At 45.9% G+C, this 14,735-nt stretch overlaps 1 protein-coding gene across 3 annotated transcripts in view; it reads right to left on the bottom strand.

The window, feature by feature from the left end:
- Window positions 1-14,735, bottom strand: part of LOC105472355 (family with sequence similarity 117 member A) — a 54,351-nt gene that overhangs the window by 31,238 nt on the left and 8,378 nt on the right. The window contains exon 1 of one of the 3 annotated variants that reach the window (XM_071082970.1): window positions 5,562-7,633. The exons of the other annotated variants lie outside the window; for them this stretch is intronic. The gene's annotated coding sequence lies outside the window, so the exon portion shown is untranslated. Of the gene's footprint in view, window positions 1-5,561; window positions 7,634-14,735 lie in introns of those variants that run through there. 3 annotated transcript variants of the gene reach the window in all.

Genomic DNA, 14,735 nt, shown 5'->3' with positions numbered 1-14,735 from the left:
AGAGTTAGAAGCCCTCCTTGGAAAGCCCAAGGAGACCCCATCCATCCCAGCTGAAAAAATTAAATCTGGAGCTCCAAACACTTCTTTCTTTTTTTTTTTTTTTTTTTTTGAGACGGAGTCTTGCTCTGTAGCCCCGGCTGGAGTGCAGTGGCCGGATCTCAGCTCACTGCAAGCTCTGCCTCCCGGGTTTGCGCCATTCTCCTGCCTCAGCCTCCTGAGTAGCTGGGACTACAGGCGCCCGCCACCTCGCCCGGCTAGTTTTTTTGTATTTTTAGTAGAGACGGGGTTTCACCGTGTTAGCCAGGATGGTCTCGATCTCCTGACCTCGTGATCCGCCCGTCTCGGCCTCCCAAAGTGCTGGGATTACAGGCTTGAGCCACCGTGCCCGGCCAAACACTTCTTTCAACAACACTTCTTTCAATAGCTATCCTTAACAAGTAGAAGCAACTAAAGAAACTACATTAGAAAGAAAGAAGAAAAATGATAACACCCCACGTTATCCCTACCAATAAGACTACCCCAAATAAAAAAAAGAGTGACGATATTTATACACACATGAAAAACTTCTCAGCCAGGCTCTCAATTACTGACTCCATATTTAAGTGTACAGCTTAAGTGAGAGCCATTGAAAGCATTTCTGGCTGTATGTCCAACTTCCCAAGATGCAGACCACATCTGTAGGCAGCTGGAGAGACAGGCCAAGAGAAACCCTTCTGGAGATGTCATTGTGGGAAAAAAAATAAGGAATACATTGGTTCTTTGTAACAGCAAGGAGAAAAAGGGTGAACCCAAAGTCTATGTGTGTATATAAAAAGAGTAGACAGCAGTTACTTAGACATTTGTTCAATTCTTAAGAAGCTGCAGTTAGAAGAAAAGGAAGTGGTGTGAACTTTTCACCTTTTATCTGAATTCTCTGAAGAGGAGTTCTGTAGGATTTCAACATTTTAAAAACAAAACACTAGCAGTTACAGATTGGAACATACTTTCCTTTGGGATCTCCATGGCCTTTGCAAGAATAGCATAAATAGCACATAGCCTAGCCCCCTATCTCTAAAAAAAAAAAAAAAAAAAAATCCTTACTCCACGGTTATTTGGGAGTGATGGATTCCTGGACGGCTATTTTAAACTCAAAGGACGGGCATAAACCCTTCATATCTTCACTTCTCACAGAATCTGATTCCCATCAAGTGGGAAAGAAATCATGAAGCCCAGTCAGCTCCTAGGTAGTGTTTTAAGTAAGGTGAAGGAAAAACAAAGATTAGGGAAGTTCAAAGACAAAAAATCCTACAAAAGGACAACTATGATTGAAACTGTACTCTGATTTCTGTTCTGGATATGTGCACCCCCCCAAGCTCACGGATTCTCTTATGGATGAGGGAGTTGAGCTTCCAAGGTGATGCAGGGCCTATGACACACCCCCCTGCAGAGAGGTGAACTGATTTCTCCAAGGTCACAGAGCAAACTGAGACCTTTTATTACCCAAACAGAAGATTTCTGAAAGTACATTTCCTACCCTGTGTTTTGTTGTCAGACGCAACTATGTCACAACCTCCTGGCACCCTTGGTTCAGGAACTATTCCATGGGTTGGAAGGGTTCTATTCCTTTCCCTTGCTGGAAACAGGATGATCACACCTGGGTCTCCGGAACACTAGTATACCCACTGGGCATGTTGGGTGGGCCAAGGTAGGAAGACAATTTTTAAATGAGGGATTGGCCAGGTGTTGTGGCTCCTACCAGTAAGTCCAGCACTTTGGGAGGCCAAGACAGGAGAATCACTTGAGTCCAGGAGCTTGAGACCAGCCTGGGCAACATAGCGAGACTCCACCTCTACAAAAAAGAAAAAATAGGCTGGGCGCAGTGGCTCACGCCTGTAATCCCAGCACTTTGGGAGGTCAAGGCAGGCAGATCACGAGGTCAGGAGCTCGAGACCATTCTGGCTAACACAGTGAAAGCCCGTCTCTACTAAAAATACAAAAAAATTAGCCAGGCGTGGTGGCGGGCACCTGTAGACCCAGCTACTCGGGGGGCTGAGGCAGAAGAATGGCGTGAACCCGGGAGGCGGGGCTTGCAGTGAGCCGAGATTGCGCCACTGCACTCCAGCCTGGGCACAGAGTGAGACTCCGTTTCAAAAAAAATAAAGAGAAAAGAAAAACAAAAAAGAAAAAAATTTTTATTAGCTGGCATGGGGGCATGACATGCCTGTAGTCCCAGATACTGGGGAGGCTGAGGTTGGGAGGATTGCTTGAGCCCGAGAGGTTGAGGCTGCAGTGAGCTATGATTATGCCACTGCACTCCAGTCTGGGTGACAGTGAGACCCTGTCTTTAAAAAAAAAAAAGGTGTGGGGGGGGTCCCTTTTCTAGTGAGGAAGGTAGAAAGCAAGTGAAAGAAGGAAAATGAAATCAGAACAGGATTAGAGATAACTTTGAGATAATCAAAATAATTTCTGCTTTATGAACAAACCATGACTTATTTTTGGCTTCATTCAGCTTGCCTTCTCCCTGACTTAAACTGCCAGACAGCAGCATACAGTCATCACTCGGCATCCATGGAGGATTGGTTTCAGGACCTCCTGCAGATACCAAAAGCTATGGATGCTCAAGTCCTTCATATAAAACAGTGCAGTATTTGCATATGGACTAAGCACATCCTCCCATATACTTTATTATTTGTTTATTTATTTTTCTTCTGATTCGGGGTTTTGCTCTGTTGCCCAGGCTGGTGTGCAGTGGCATGATCACAGTTCACTGCAACCTCAAGCTCCTGGGCTCAAGTGATTCTCCCTCCTTGGCCTTGCAAAGTGCTGGGATTACAGGCATGACCCACCTGAGCCTCCCGGGTAGCTGGGACAACAGGTGCAAACTACTTTGCCTAGCTAACTTTTAAATTTTTTCGTAGAGACAGGATCTCTCTATGTTGCCTAGGCTGGTCTCGAACTCCTGGGCTCAAGCGATTCTTGTGCTTTGGCCTCCCAAAGTGCTGGGATTATAGGTGTGAGCCACCTTGCCCGGCCTCCCTGCAATCTCACACTTTATTGCTAGATTACTTATAATACCTAATATAATGTAAATGCTATATAAATAGTTGTCATACTGTATTAAGAAATAATGACAAGAAACCAGGCATGGTGGCTCACACCTGTCATCCCGCACTTTGGGAGACTGGGGCAGAAGGATCACTTGAGTCCAGGAGTTTGAGACCAGCCTGGGCAACATAAAGAAACCATGTCTCTACAAAAAATTTTAAAAATTAACCAGGTGTGATGGTATGTGCTTACAGGGCTAGCTACTCTGGAGGCTGAGGTGGGAGGATTGCTTGAGTCAAGGAAGTCAAAGCTGCAGTGAGCTGTGATCACATCACTGCACTCCAGCTTGGGTGACAGAGCCAGACTCTGTCTCAAAAAGAAAAGAAAAAAAAAAAAAAAGAAAGAAAAAAGAAATAACAAGAAAAATTAAGTCTGTACAATTTTGTCCAAGTATTTTTGATACTCAGTTGGTAGTACCCACAGATGCAGAACCCACAGATGCAGAGGGCTGATGGTATATGTTTTAGCAACTGATACTCAAGTTAAAAACCTACAAACATTGACAGAATTTGATGGTCCCATTTTGTTGCCGTCCCTCCAGTGATTTCAAAGGCCAAAAGACAATTTTTTGGGTATTCTTCTTTTGAACTGCTCATGTCAACACTCACATCTATTAGTGTTAATTCAGAACTGGCTTTATACAACTCCCAGAGTAATATCTCTATCAGGAAGAGTTCTCAATAGATGCCAACACTGCTGGGTCAAAGGTCATAGGAAACAGAAGATTTATATAATCCCAAAGTATTACCCCAGAAACCACTTACAAAGAGAATAATGTACTTTTATAGCCTGGGGGCTACCATACCACCTCAAGTGATCCAACTGAGCCTGACTAGCAGTGGACATTCTGGCATTATGTATCGCCTAAAGTGACATTTTATGAAGTACATAGTTTTACCCATGAGATGTTCTTGTCAGAAATGTTTAACCTGAATCTAATCAGGTCCCAGATCTAACTTCCCATTTACAGGAAATACATGGGATATAGGAGCAAGTTAGATACACCATGAGGAAACAGAAAAATCCAGTGTGGGACAACTAGAGACAACTGATGCTCACTTTTCAAAATGTTAGTCATAAAAAATAAATACAACAAAACAAGAAACAGGAGTGGGAAGTAGTTCCAGATTGAGAGACTTTTAAAACAGACATAACCAAAAGGGGACTTTGGCTGGGTTCTGATCAAAAACAAGAACCATCAAAGGGAAAATTTGAAAATGGACTAGATGACATCTCTAGTCCATTTCTGCCTTTGGCAAAGCCACAATTACTTTTGCACCAACCTAATAGATGATGTCATTTCATTACGTATAATGATGGTATTACGATTATGGAAAAGGATGTTTTTATTCTCAGATGCCACTGTTATGAGGTGACAAATGTCATGATAATTGCAACTTACTGTCAAATTGTGCACCCAAAAAAGTGCATATGGATGTACATACGTGCATATGTGGGTATGTCTAGACACACATATATATAAACAGAAAGAGAAAAGAGAGATGAGACCATTGTGGCAAAAGTTATCAGTGGGTCTAGGTGAAAGATAAATAGGTAGACATTGTGCTTCTAACTTTTCTGTAGGTTTGAAATTTTCCAAAATAAAGTTGTAAGAAAAAAAATACTGGCTTCATTGAGGAAGACAAATTCAATTCACTCCTCAGCAAAGACCTAAACCATTTAGCGTTTCAACATTGGCAGGTTATAGCCAAATTCAACTGGGTCACTGGACTTCTAATTTGGGGGACTGAAGGTAGGCAAGAAATAAAAGCATGGATAAGGCTGAGGCAAGGAACCGAAACTCACAAGATGTAAGTTAATACAAGGTAGAATCAAGATACTAAACTAAATTAAGAAGTGTCATGTCATCCCAGGAGCAAGACTAAGACTATAGGCAGAATTAAGAGCTTCCTATAAGTCCAGAAACATGGCTGGAGTAGGATATAACCTCAGATATACACAGCCAAGTGGTCCCTCGGCAACCGTTTATCATGATTGCTCTTCAAAAGGAATGCAGAAACCAGTGAGATCCCAGAGAGAGAGGTAAAAATGGCTAAATGGAGGGTAGCTTGATCCCAGGGGGGAAGGAAAATGAATTAGAATTTATCAGTAGTCTTCCTTGCGGGTGCAAACATAAAGGACAGTAAAATGGCTTTAGTTAGAATAAGAGAGAGTCTAGCTAGATAGATAAAAGGTTGAATGAGGGTGGCTAGACTCTGCCTCTGAACAGTCTCAGGAAGAGATAATTACACATCCCCAGCTGTCTCAGTATTTACCCTTGAAGACAGGAGACTGTACCCAGATGAGTTTGGGCCTCCTCTAGTTCTAGAATTCCCCAACTATTAAAGGGTAAATAAGAGATGGCTACTGACCAATCAGCTAAATTGAAAGCTCAGAACCCATGCTATTATCTGGGGCAAGATAAGTAGGGGGAAATAAAAAAAAAAGGCACAAAGTCAAAGGGAGATTTGCCTTACCTAGGCTGATCAAACAGCTGTGTTGTGGGCTCCCAGATGATCTCTCCCACCTCCTTCACCAAGCAGGAGAATATAAATAGCACTCAGTTTACCTGTGGCTAGCCACAAGCAGACATCTGGTCACATGACTGGGCAAGCTGGGAGTAACCATCAAGTAGACATGAACACTCAGAGGGGAGGTTTGCTCTCTCGCTACAGCTCACTAGGTTGGACTCTGTCAGGACCCTCTGCTCCTAACCCTGACTGATTCATTTTGCTCTGGGCTATGGGGAGGAAGCTGGGGGGCACTCATAAGGAATAATTATTGAAGTTCCTCAGGGCCAGGAAGGTCACAGTAACAGAATTTGCTCTGCCTTCAGGATCAAAGACCCTAGTAGGGTTATTCTTCTCAACCCCCGCATCCTTGAAAATTTGTGTGAACCATCTCAACCCACTTGCAGAAATTATTCTCTGATCATCTCCAACTCTGTAGTCAAGCTCTATCTACTTCATGCCCCCAGCTTCAAAAAAGGGAGATTACCTTAGAGACCACAACATCCCATCTAGTGATTCCTTACCTGGGCCCTGATATTTTGGAACAAACCTCAAATCAGTGGCAAATTCCCATGCTGAGCTCTAGCTGTGAAAGAACCCCAGAGTGCATTGGGCAACATTCCAGGGCAGACCCTGCTTTGAAGCCCTGGTCTTGCTAGTTGTTCAGATTTCCTAAGGGAAGCCCAAAGGTTATGTAGTGCCTCCAGGGTAAACCTAGTCTGAAAAGCAAGATTAGATGGCCCTTCCAGAAAGAGTGTTGAAGATATCACACTGGAAAGATTCCTCCTACCCTCAATATATGCTGATGGCTTCATATCAGAAGGGTGCTTATGAGGTCGCCTCTCCTGTGCTTCCAGAGGCAGAGGAGTGGGTGGCAACACCACCGGAAGGTAAGTTATACCCTCTTCCCCTGTATACGATGGGTTTTGGATCTGTTCTGAGATCAGGAATGCTTAACAGTAATGTCACCTTCTTTTATAACTCAAGTAAAAAGGCTTATCCTCATGAAGCAAAAACAAAATTGATCCAGGGAAACACTGGGACATTGATTACCAATAAGTCCTAACCAAACCTCTAAGAATTAGAAGGTCCAGGCTCAGTTATCATAGTCCTCTCTGAGCAGACAGCATTGCCACTTGCACAGCAGCTCCAACACAGACCTCTAAGCTTCAGACAACCCAACAGGAATTTGGGTGCAGCCCCTTCTCATCCTCCTGCATCTTGCCCTGATTCTGGTTGTCAACTACCGGGCACTTATGTTAGGGGAGGGAAAGAGCCTGAGGAATCAGAGAACGGTGGGGGCAAGGTGTATAACTTCATCACTGCCTAAGGACAAACAATCTAAGTATATAAGCTGCAGTAACAATATAGTAAGTGCTCATGGATCTATTTCATACAACTAGCTGGGCCCCTGAAAAAAAATCCTTTGATGACAACTTAACCATGGTCAGGATTTATTAAGTCTAAGGTAGCTACAGGTAGGCATTTCAGATAAAGGATGCATTCTAAAACTAAAGATTTTCAGGAAAATGTTTTCTCTATGTTAAGAATTCGAGTGGGACATATTCATTCACTTACCCCCAACTCTGGCAGCTGGGGGAAAACATCAGTAAGCAAAAATGACAAGAATAATTCAAGGGCCTTCAAGGAGCACAAACAGATGCATAACATGTGGTTTGGTGTGAGAGGAAAGGGGCCCGCACACAAGCGGCAGTGTCTGAACCTCTAGCTCTGTCTGCTTAGCAATGATTACCAGATCCACCCCTCCTTGGGCCCTGTGGTTAATGAAAGGTTTTCACTGACTAAAAATGAGCCATCTCTTTGTGCATGAAGTTGTAACTCCTGATCTACTTGATACAATGTGCTGCACTGAACCATGCAACCTGCTCACTCACAAGGCAATGGGTACAACCAATCGACTGGTACATAGCAGAGGAAAGCTGTCTGGCCTAGGCCTATACCTGGCATCACTTTGTAAACCAAACCCACTCCTTTTTCCCTCAGATCCCAACTATATAAATGAGGTAATAGTCCCCCATGGCTCTGGCACAGCAGGGCCTTCCGGTTTCATGTATTTTTTTTTTTTTTTTTTTGAGACGGAGTCTAGCTCTGTCGCCCAGGCTGGAGTGCAGTGGCCGGATCTCAGCTCACTGCAAGCCCCGCCTCCCGGGTTCACGCCATTCTCCTGCCTCAGCCTCCCGAGTAGCTGGGAGTACAGGCGCCCGCCACCTTGCCCGGCTAATTTTTTTTGTATTTTAGTAGAGACGGGGTTTCACCGTGTTAGCCAGGATGGTCTCGATCTCCTGAACTCGTGATCCGCCCGTCTCGGCCTCCCAAAGTGCTGGGATTACAGGCTTGAGCCACCGCGCCCGGCCACGGTTTCATGTATTTTAAGAAATGAAGGCTGGGTGCAGTGGCTCACTCCTGTAATCTCAGCACTCTGGGAGGGCAAGGTGGGTGGATCACAAGGTCAGGAGATCAAGACCATCCTGGCCAACATGGTGAAACCTTATCTCTACTAAAATACACAAAAAATTAGCCGGGCGTGGTGGCACACACCTGTAGTCTCAGCTACTCGAGAGGCTGAGGCAGGGGAATTGCTTGAACCCGGGAGGCGAAGTTGCAGTGAGCCAAGATTGCGCCACTGCACTCCAGCCTGGTGACAGAGCAAGACTCCGTCTCAAAAAAAAAAAAAAAAAGGAAGAGAGTTGAGGGCAGAGCACAGTGACAGTGTTTCTTAGCGTAAGGAAGCAGTTTCTCTAGAAGGTTCCCGGCCATTCTGAATATGCTCAGTGTGCTTCAGCAGACAGCTGCAACCCTGCTGACTCCATTGCTGGGTCAACACTGACTCCACTGCTGGGTCACTGGGGGGCATGGACTGGGCTGGGACACACAGCAGCGGGCACCCAATCAGCTCTCAGAATCTGATGCCAACCTGGTCCAGCCAGAGTAGTAAGGACCAGCTATGGTTTCCTAAGAAGTGGCCTACTATAATGGTCAATACCTGAGCCTACATACTGCCTCCGCCCCATGTGCTATGTGAACTCAGATAGATCACTTAACTTCTCTGAGTGTCAGTTGTTCCATCTGTTAAATGGGGAGAGTAAGATATGTTATCAGGATGTAGAAGAAAATTTCCATTCCAGAGAACTCCTAGTGCAGTCAAATTAGTCTCACATATATCCATGTGTTAAGTATCTTATTTGGAAATAACTTCAAATTTATAGATGCAAGAGTAAGAATAGTACATAGAACACCCATATAATCTTTACACAGATTTGCCTATTGTAACAGCTGCCCCATTTGCTTTACTGTCTGCTTTCTTCACATGTACTTTTTCTTACACATGCTCAAACACACCCACATGTCCACATGCGAGACACACACTCATATTCAGACTCACACGCACACACACGCACTTTCCTTCACTGGGTTTTTGTGTGGTGTTCTATTTGAAAAGAACAGGGAACTACTGGAGGAGGGGAGGATCAAGATGAAGAGGAAGCGAAGGAGGCATGGCTATTTCGTGATGGTTCCACGGCTCTGTTCCTTTTTCTTTGTCTACTATGCAAAGAGCAAGCACTCAGGTGTTCCTGCTTTAGAGATGAGCTATTATTGGCTGGGCGTGGTGGCTCACGACTGTAATCCCAGCACTTTGGGAGGCCGAGGCGGGCGGATCACCTGAGGTCAGGAGTTCGAGACCAGCCTGGCTAACATGGTGAAACTCCGTCTCTACTAAAAATACAAAAATTAGCCAGGCGTGGTGGCATGTGCCTGTAATCTCAGCTACTCGGGAGGCTGAGGCAGGAGAATTGCTTGAAACTGGGAGGCAGAGGTTGCAGTGAGCCGAGATTGTGCCATTGCACTCCAGCCTGGGCGGCAAGAGCAAAACTCCATCTCAAAAAAAGATGAGCTATTACACACACAGGTACCAGAAAAAGTGCTTGGTATATATGATTATTAGTTACTATATATATATATATTTTTTTTTTTTTTTTTTTTTTGAGGCGGAGTCTTCACTTTGTCGCCCAGGCTGGAGTGCAGTGGCACCATCTTGGCTCACTGCAAGCTCCGCCTCCTGGGTTCGCGCCATTCTCCTGCCTCAGCCTCCCGAGTAGCTGGGACTACAGATGCCAGCAAACGTGCCCGGCTAATTTTTTGTATTTTAGTAGAGACGGGGTTTCACCATGTTAGCCAGGATGGTCTCGATCTCCTGACCTCGTGATCCGCCCGCCTCAGCCTCCCAAAGTGCAGGGATTACAGGCGTGAGCCACCGCGCCCGGCTAGTTACTATATTTTTTAAAACAACAAACCCCACAAAAAACAACAAAGCATTTACATGAACCATGGAAACAGCTTTATCATACAGAAGCATTTTTGTAATATTTGTTGTAATGGGATTTTACCTTGTGAAGTTGGGAAATAACTAGGAAAGAAAGGTTTCAGCTGGGTACGATGGCTCATGCCTATAATCCCAGCACTTTGGGAGGCTGAGGCAGGCAGATCACCTGAGGTCAGGAGTTTGAAACCAGCCTGGCCAACATGGTGAAACCCTGTCTCTACTAAAAACACGAAAATTAGCCAGGTGTGGTGGTGTGTGCCTGTAATCCCAGCTATTTGGGAGGCTGAGGCAGAAGAATCGCTTGAACACAGGAGGCGGAAGTTGCAGTGAGCTGAGACTGTGCCACTGAACTCAGCCTGAGCAACAAAAGCAAACTCTGTCTACAAAAAAAAAAAAAAAAGGCTGGGCACGGTGGCTCACGCCTATAAATCCCAGCACTTTGGGAGGCCCAGGCGGGTGGATCACGAGGTCGAGATCAAGACCATCCTGGCCAACATGGTGAAACCTCACTTCTACTAAGAAATACAAAAATTAGCTGGGCATGGTGGCATGTGCCTGTAGTCCCAGCTACTCAGTAGGCTGAGGCAGGAGAATCGCTTGAACCCAGAAGGCGAAGGTTGCAGTGAGACAAGATCACGCCACTGTACTCCAGCCTGGCAACAGAGCGAGACTCGGTCTCAAAAAAAAAAAAAAAAAGATTTCACACAAGCATATGGTTATTAGAATATTAAAAACTTCCTGGCCAGGCGCAGTGGCTCGTGTCTGTAATCCCAGCACTTTGGGAGGCTGAGATGGGCAGATCACAGGGTCAGGAGTTTGAGACCAGCCTGGCCAGTAATGGTGAAACCCTGTCTCTACTAAAAATACAGAAAAATTAGCCGGGCATGGTGGCGGGTGCCTGTAATCCCACAGCTACTCAGGAGGCTGAGGCAGGAGAAATTCTTGAACCTGGGAGGTGGAGGTTGCAGTGATCCAAGATTGCACCGCTGCACTCTGGTCTGGGCAACAGAGTGAGACTCCGTCTCAAAAAAAAAAAAAGATTTCTAGGCCAAGTGCAATGGCTCATGCCTGTAATCCCAGCACTTTGGGAGGCTGAGGAAGGAGGATCACTTGAGCCCAGGAGTTTGAGACTAGCCTGGGCAACATAGTGAGACCCCATCTCTATTTTAAAAAAAAAAAAAAAGAGAGAGAGAATTCTATACAGAGTCTGCTTTGGAGGTAAGAGCAGCCTGTAATCCACTTGGGAGGGTTAGATAACCTCTAAGAAGTCAATTCTCCACGATACGTAGTCCCTAGATGGAGCTTTCTCCCAGAGTTCAAGGCCTTCCTATTTCTCTTACTGGGCACATGCCTGTCGCAGAAGAGCACTATCATACATTACAATGACTCCACTTTCAGTTAACCTAAAGCTAGGAGAGGGAGATATGCTCAGACAGATCCTGCGCCCCCCAGGCTTCTTTCCCACTAGAAGTAGGGGGATGGTTACACCAGGGGTCCCCTACAGAGAGAACTAAGCTATTATCACGGCACAATGCCACTTGCAATTACCCTGCCCCTGCCATAGGAACACATCACCCACATGTATTCCCGGGTGCTTTTCTGGATTTCACATAATCACACATAAGAAAGAAACCTTTTCCTGTAAGATCCATCTTTGCATGTCTCCCTAACATGGCCTTGCCCCAAGCTCAGTAAACATGACCACCCCACAGAGGCAGAAAAACTTGGTTTGCCTCCTATGTCCTATCTGTCCCTCGTTAGCTACTCATTCTCATGGAAATGGTATATCTCAAACCAGCTGGAAACACTCAAAAACTGCCACCATATCACACATGTAATAATGTATTAATAGTAACCATCATCTTCCAGCTACCCACACCAAGTGAGTATTTATGGTGTGGATAGTCACCTTGGGGTGCTAAAGGAAGAAACAGACTTCTTTGCAGCCCAGTTTCCAATTCTTTTTTTTTTTTTTTTTTCCTGAGACAGTCTCGCTATGTCACCCAGGCTGGAGGGCAGTGGCGCAGTCTTGGCTCACTGCAACCTTCGCCTCCGGACTCAAGTGATTCTCCTACCTTAGCCTCCCGAGTAGCTGGGACTAGAGGCAGGTGTCAACATGCCCTGCTAATTTTTGTAGTTTTAGTGGAGATGGGGTTTCACCATGTTGGCCAGGCTAGTCTCAAACTCCTGACCTCAAGTGATCTGCCTGCCTCAGCCTCTCAAACTGCTGGGATTACAGGTGTGAGCCACCACACCCAGCCCCAATTCTCTTTTGCTAGCTTAACAAATGAATCTTTGCTCCTGGAATACAGATATATAAACAGAGGAGAAACAAATGCTGGAGGTGTGCTGGGCAGGTAGCAGTGGATGCCAGCCTGAGACAAAATTCACAACGGACTTTTTCTGCATATGTGGGAAATGCCCTTTGCCTAATTAAGCAAAAGGGGTTTATTAGTCATTTGGTCTCAGACAAGTACTTCCTTTCCGGGCCTCAGTTTCCTTATCTGCAAAAACAATGAAATGCCACCTGCACCTGCAGGACTGTTGTGAAGATGCATGAAAAACAGTTGAGAGTTCCTATCAGAAGCACCACAGACCTAAACAAATGGAACATATTGTCAAAACTAATGAAGGCCAGGAACGGTGGCTCAAGCCTGTAATCCCAGCACTTTGAGAGGGTGAGGCGGTTGGATCACCTGAGGTCAGGAGTTCAAGACCAGTCTGGCCAACATGATGAAACCTTGTTTCTATTACAAATATAAAAATTAGCTGCTCGGGAAGCTGAGGCAGGAGAAGCACTTGAACTTGGGAGGTGGAGGTTGCAGTCAGCAGAGATTGCACCACTGCACTCCAGCCTGGGTAACAGAGTGAGACTCTGTCTCAAAACAAACAAACAAAAAACCTAATGCTATCTATATTCTCCATTTCAATGAAAAATACAGGTGATTTTTTGGGCCTTTTAGAGCTGAGATTCAGAGACTCTTTTTTTCTATAGAAGCAACTGTTTTTGTCTACCTCTGTGAACACAGAACTACCCCAGATTCCAATAAGAAAGAGTCCAGCTGCTGCCCTCAGCATTAAGATGTGCACACCCCCCATGGACGTGGTTCATATAGCCCTCCTCTCCCCAGTTTCTAAATCCAGACTATGCCATATTGTGAAAGCCCTCTGGCTGCATCCCCTCTATCATGCCAAATGCTATCCACTTCCACCCCAACCCCACCCCTGGCTTATGTCATATCTGATGGGCAGGAGTTAAGAAGACAATCCCCAAACAGGGGCTGTGTGGCAAGTTTTCCACCAGCCTGCCGCTGTGGGGCAGGGAGCGCACGTGTTATCAGGAGTGGTTTTTCCAAAGCCACGTGGGCGACCAGACATGCACAGAGCACAGCAAACTCTTTTTTTTTTTTTTCTGTTTTTTTTGAGACGGAGTCTCGCTCTGTCCCCCAGGCTGGAGTGCAGTGGCGCCATCTCGGCGCACTGCAAGCTCCGCCTCCTGGGTTCACGCCATTCTCCTGCCTCAGCCTCCCGAGTAGCTGGCACTACAGGCGCCCGCCACCACACCCGGCTAATTTTTTGTATTTTTAGTAGAGACGGGGTTTCACCATGTTAGCCAGGATAGTCTTGATCTCCTGACCTCGTGATCCGCCCGCCTCGGCCTCCCAAAGTGCTGAGATTACAGGCGTGAGACATCGCACCCGGCCAAGCACAGCAAACTCTTAAAGGGAAGGGAGTGTGGAGTAGAGAGGAGAAGGAGGGGAGGGAAGAGAGGGTAAGATAATCTGCCTATGCTCCCAATCACATTTTCACTCTGTTCAAACTTACACCCAGCTGGGCAGGTTAAAAAAGCCATTTTCGGCCGGGTGCAGTGGCTCACACCTGTAATCCCAGCACTTTGGGAGGCCGAGGGGGTTGGATCACCTGAGGTTGGGAGTTCGAGACCAGCCTGACCAACATGAAGAAACCCCATCTCTACTAAAAATACAAAAATGGCTGGGCGTAGTGGTGCATGCCTGTAATCCCAAGCTACTTGGGAGGCTGAGGCAGGAGACTCGCTTGAACCTGGGAGGTGGAGGTTGCGGTGAGCCGAGATGGCACCATTGTTCTCCAGCCTGGGCAACAAAAGTAAAATTCTGTCTCAAAAAAAAGAAAAAAAAGAAAAGAAAAAAAGTCATTTTCACTAAGCCACCAGACACATGGTTGGCAACCTTCAAGGCAGGGAACAGAGACTCTGTGGACAACAGTGTTAAGTGTCCAGGGCCTGTGAAGTGATAACAAGCATCTCTTTCTTGCACTTCCCTATCTGGTGGTTGGTGGGAGGAGAAACAGCAGTGCCTGCTATCACAGGATGGTGGCTGGCTTGAGAGGAGGCACTTCCAGCCTGATCACACCTCTGAAGCCATCACAGGGCCAACAGATAATTCTCCTCCTTGGCCTAGAAAAGCCACTGATCCAGATTTTGTTTTCTTCCATCTCCTTGCTACACAGAACACTACTAGGAAGTTGGCACAAATCTACCTGGAGTGAAAAGACAGCTAGCATTCATCTTGGTCTCCTTGGCCTCTCACCATATCCACTTCAAAGCCTAAAGCCAGGCAGTCTGGCTTTTTAACAAAATCATAACAAAATCCTACACATTGGCTGTTTCCATGGATCGACCTGGTAACTGCCCAAGCTCACCCTCTAGCTGTAAGTGTGTTGGGAAAAGAACCTACAGGCCTAGCAATGACATCTATGGAAATGCCACGTCTTTGCCACCAGCTGGGCTTCAAGCCCAATGACCAGGATGAATAGGCGAC

The sequence above is a fragment of the Macaca nemestrina genome, chromosome 17, assembly GCF_043159975.1.
Source record: "Macaca nemestrina isolate mMacNem1 chromosome 17, mMacNem.hap1, whole genome shotgun sequence".
Classification (NCBI taxonomy): Eukaryota; Metazoa; Chordata; class Mammalia; order Primates; family Cercopithecidae; genus Macaca; species Macaca nemestrina.
Note: the sequence above shows the minus strand (reverse complement) of the source record. Positions and strands in the feature narration are given on the sequence as shown.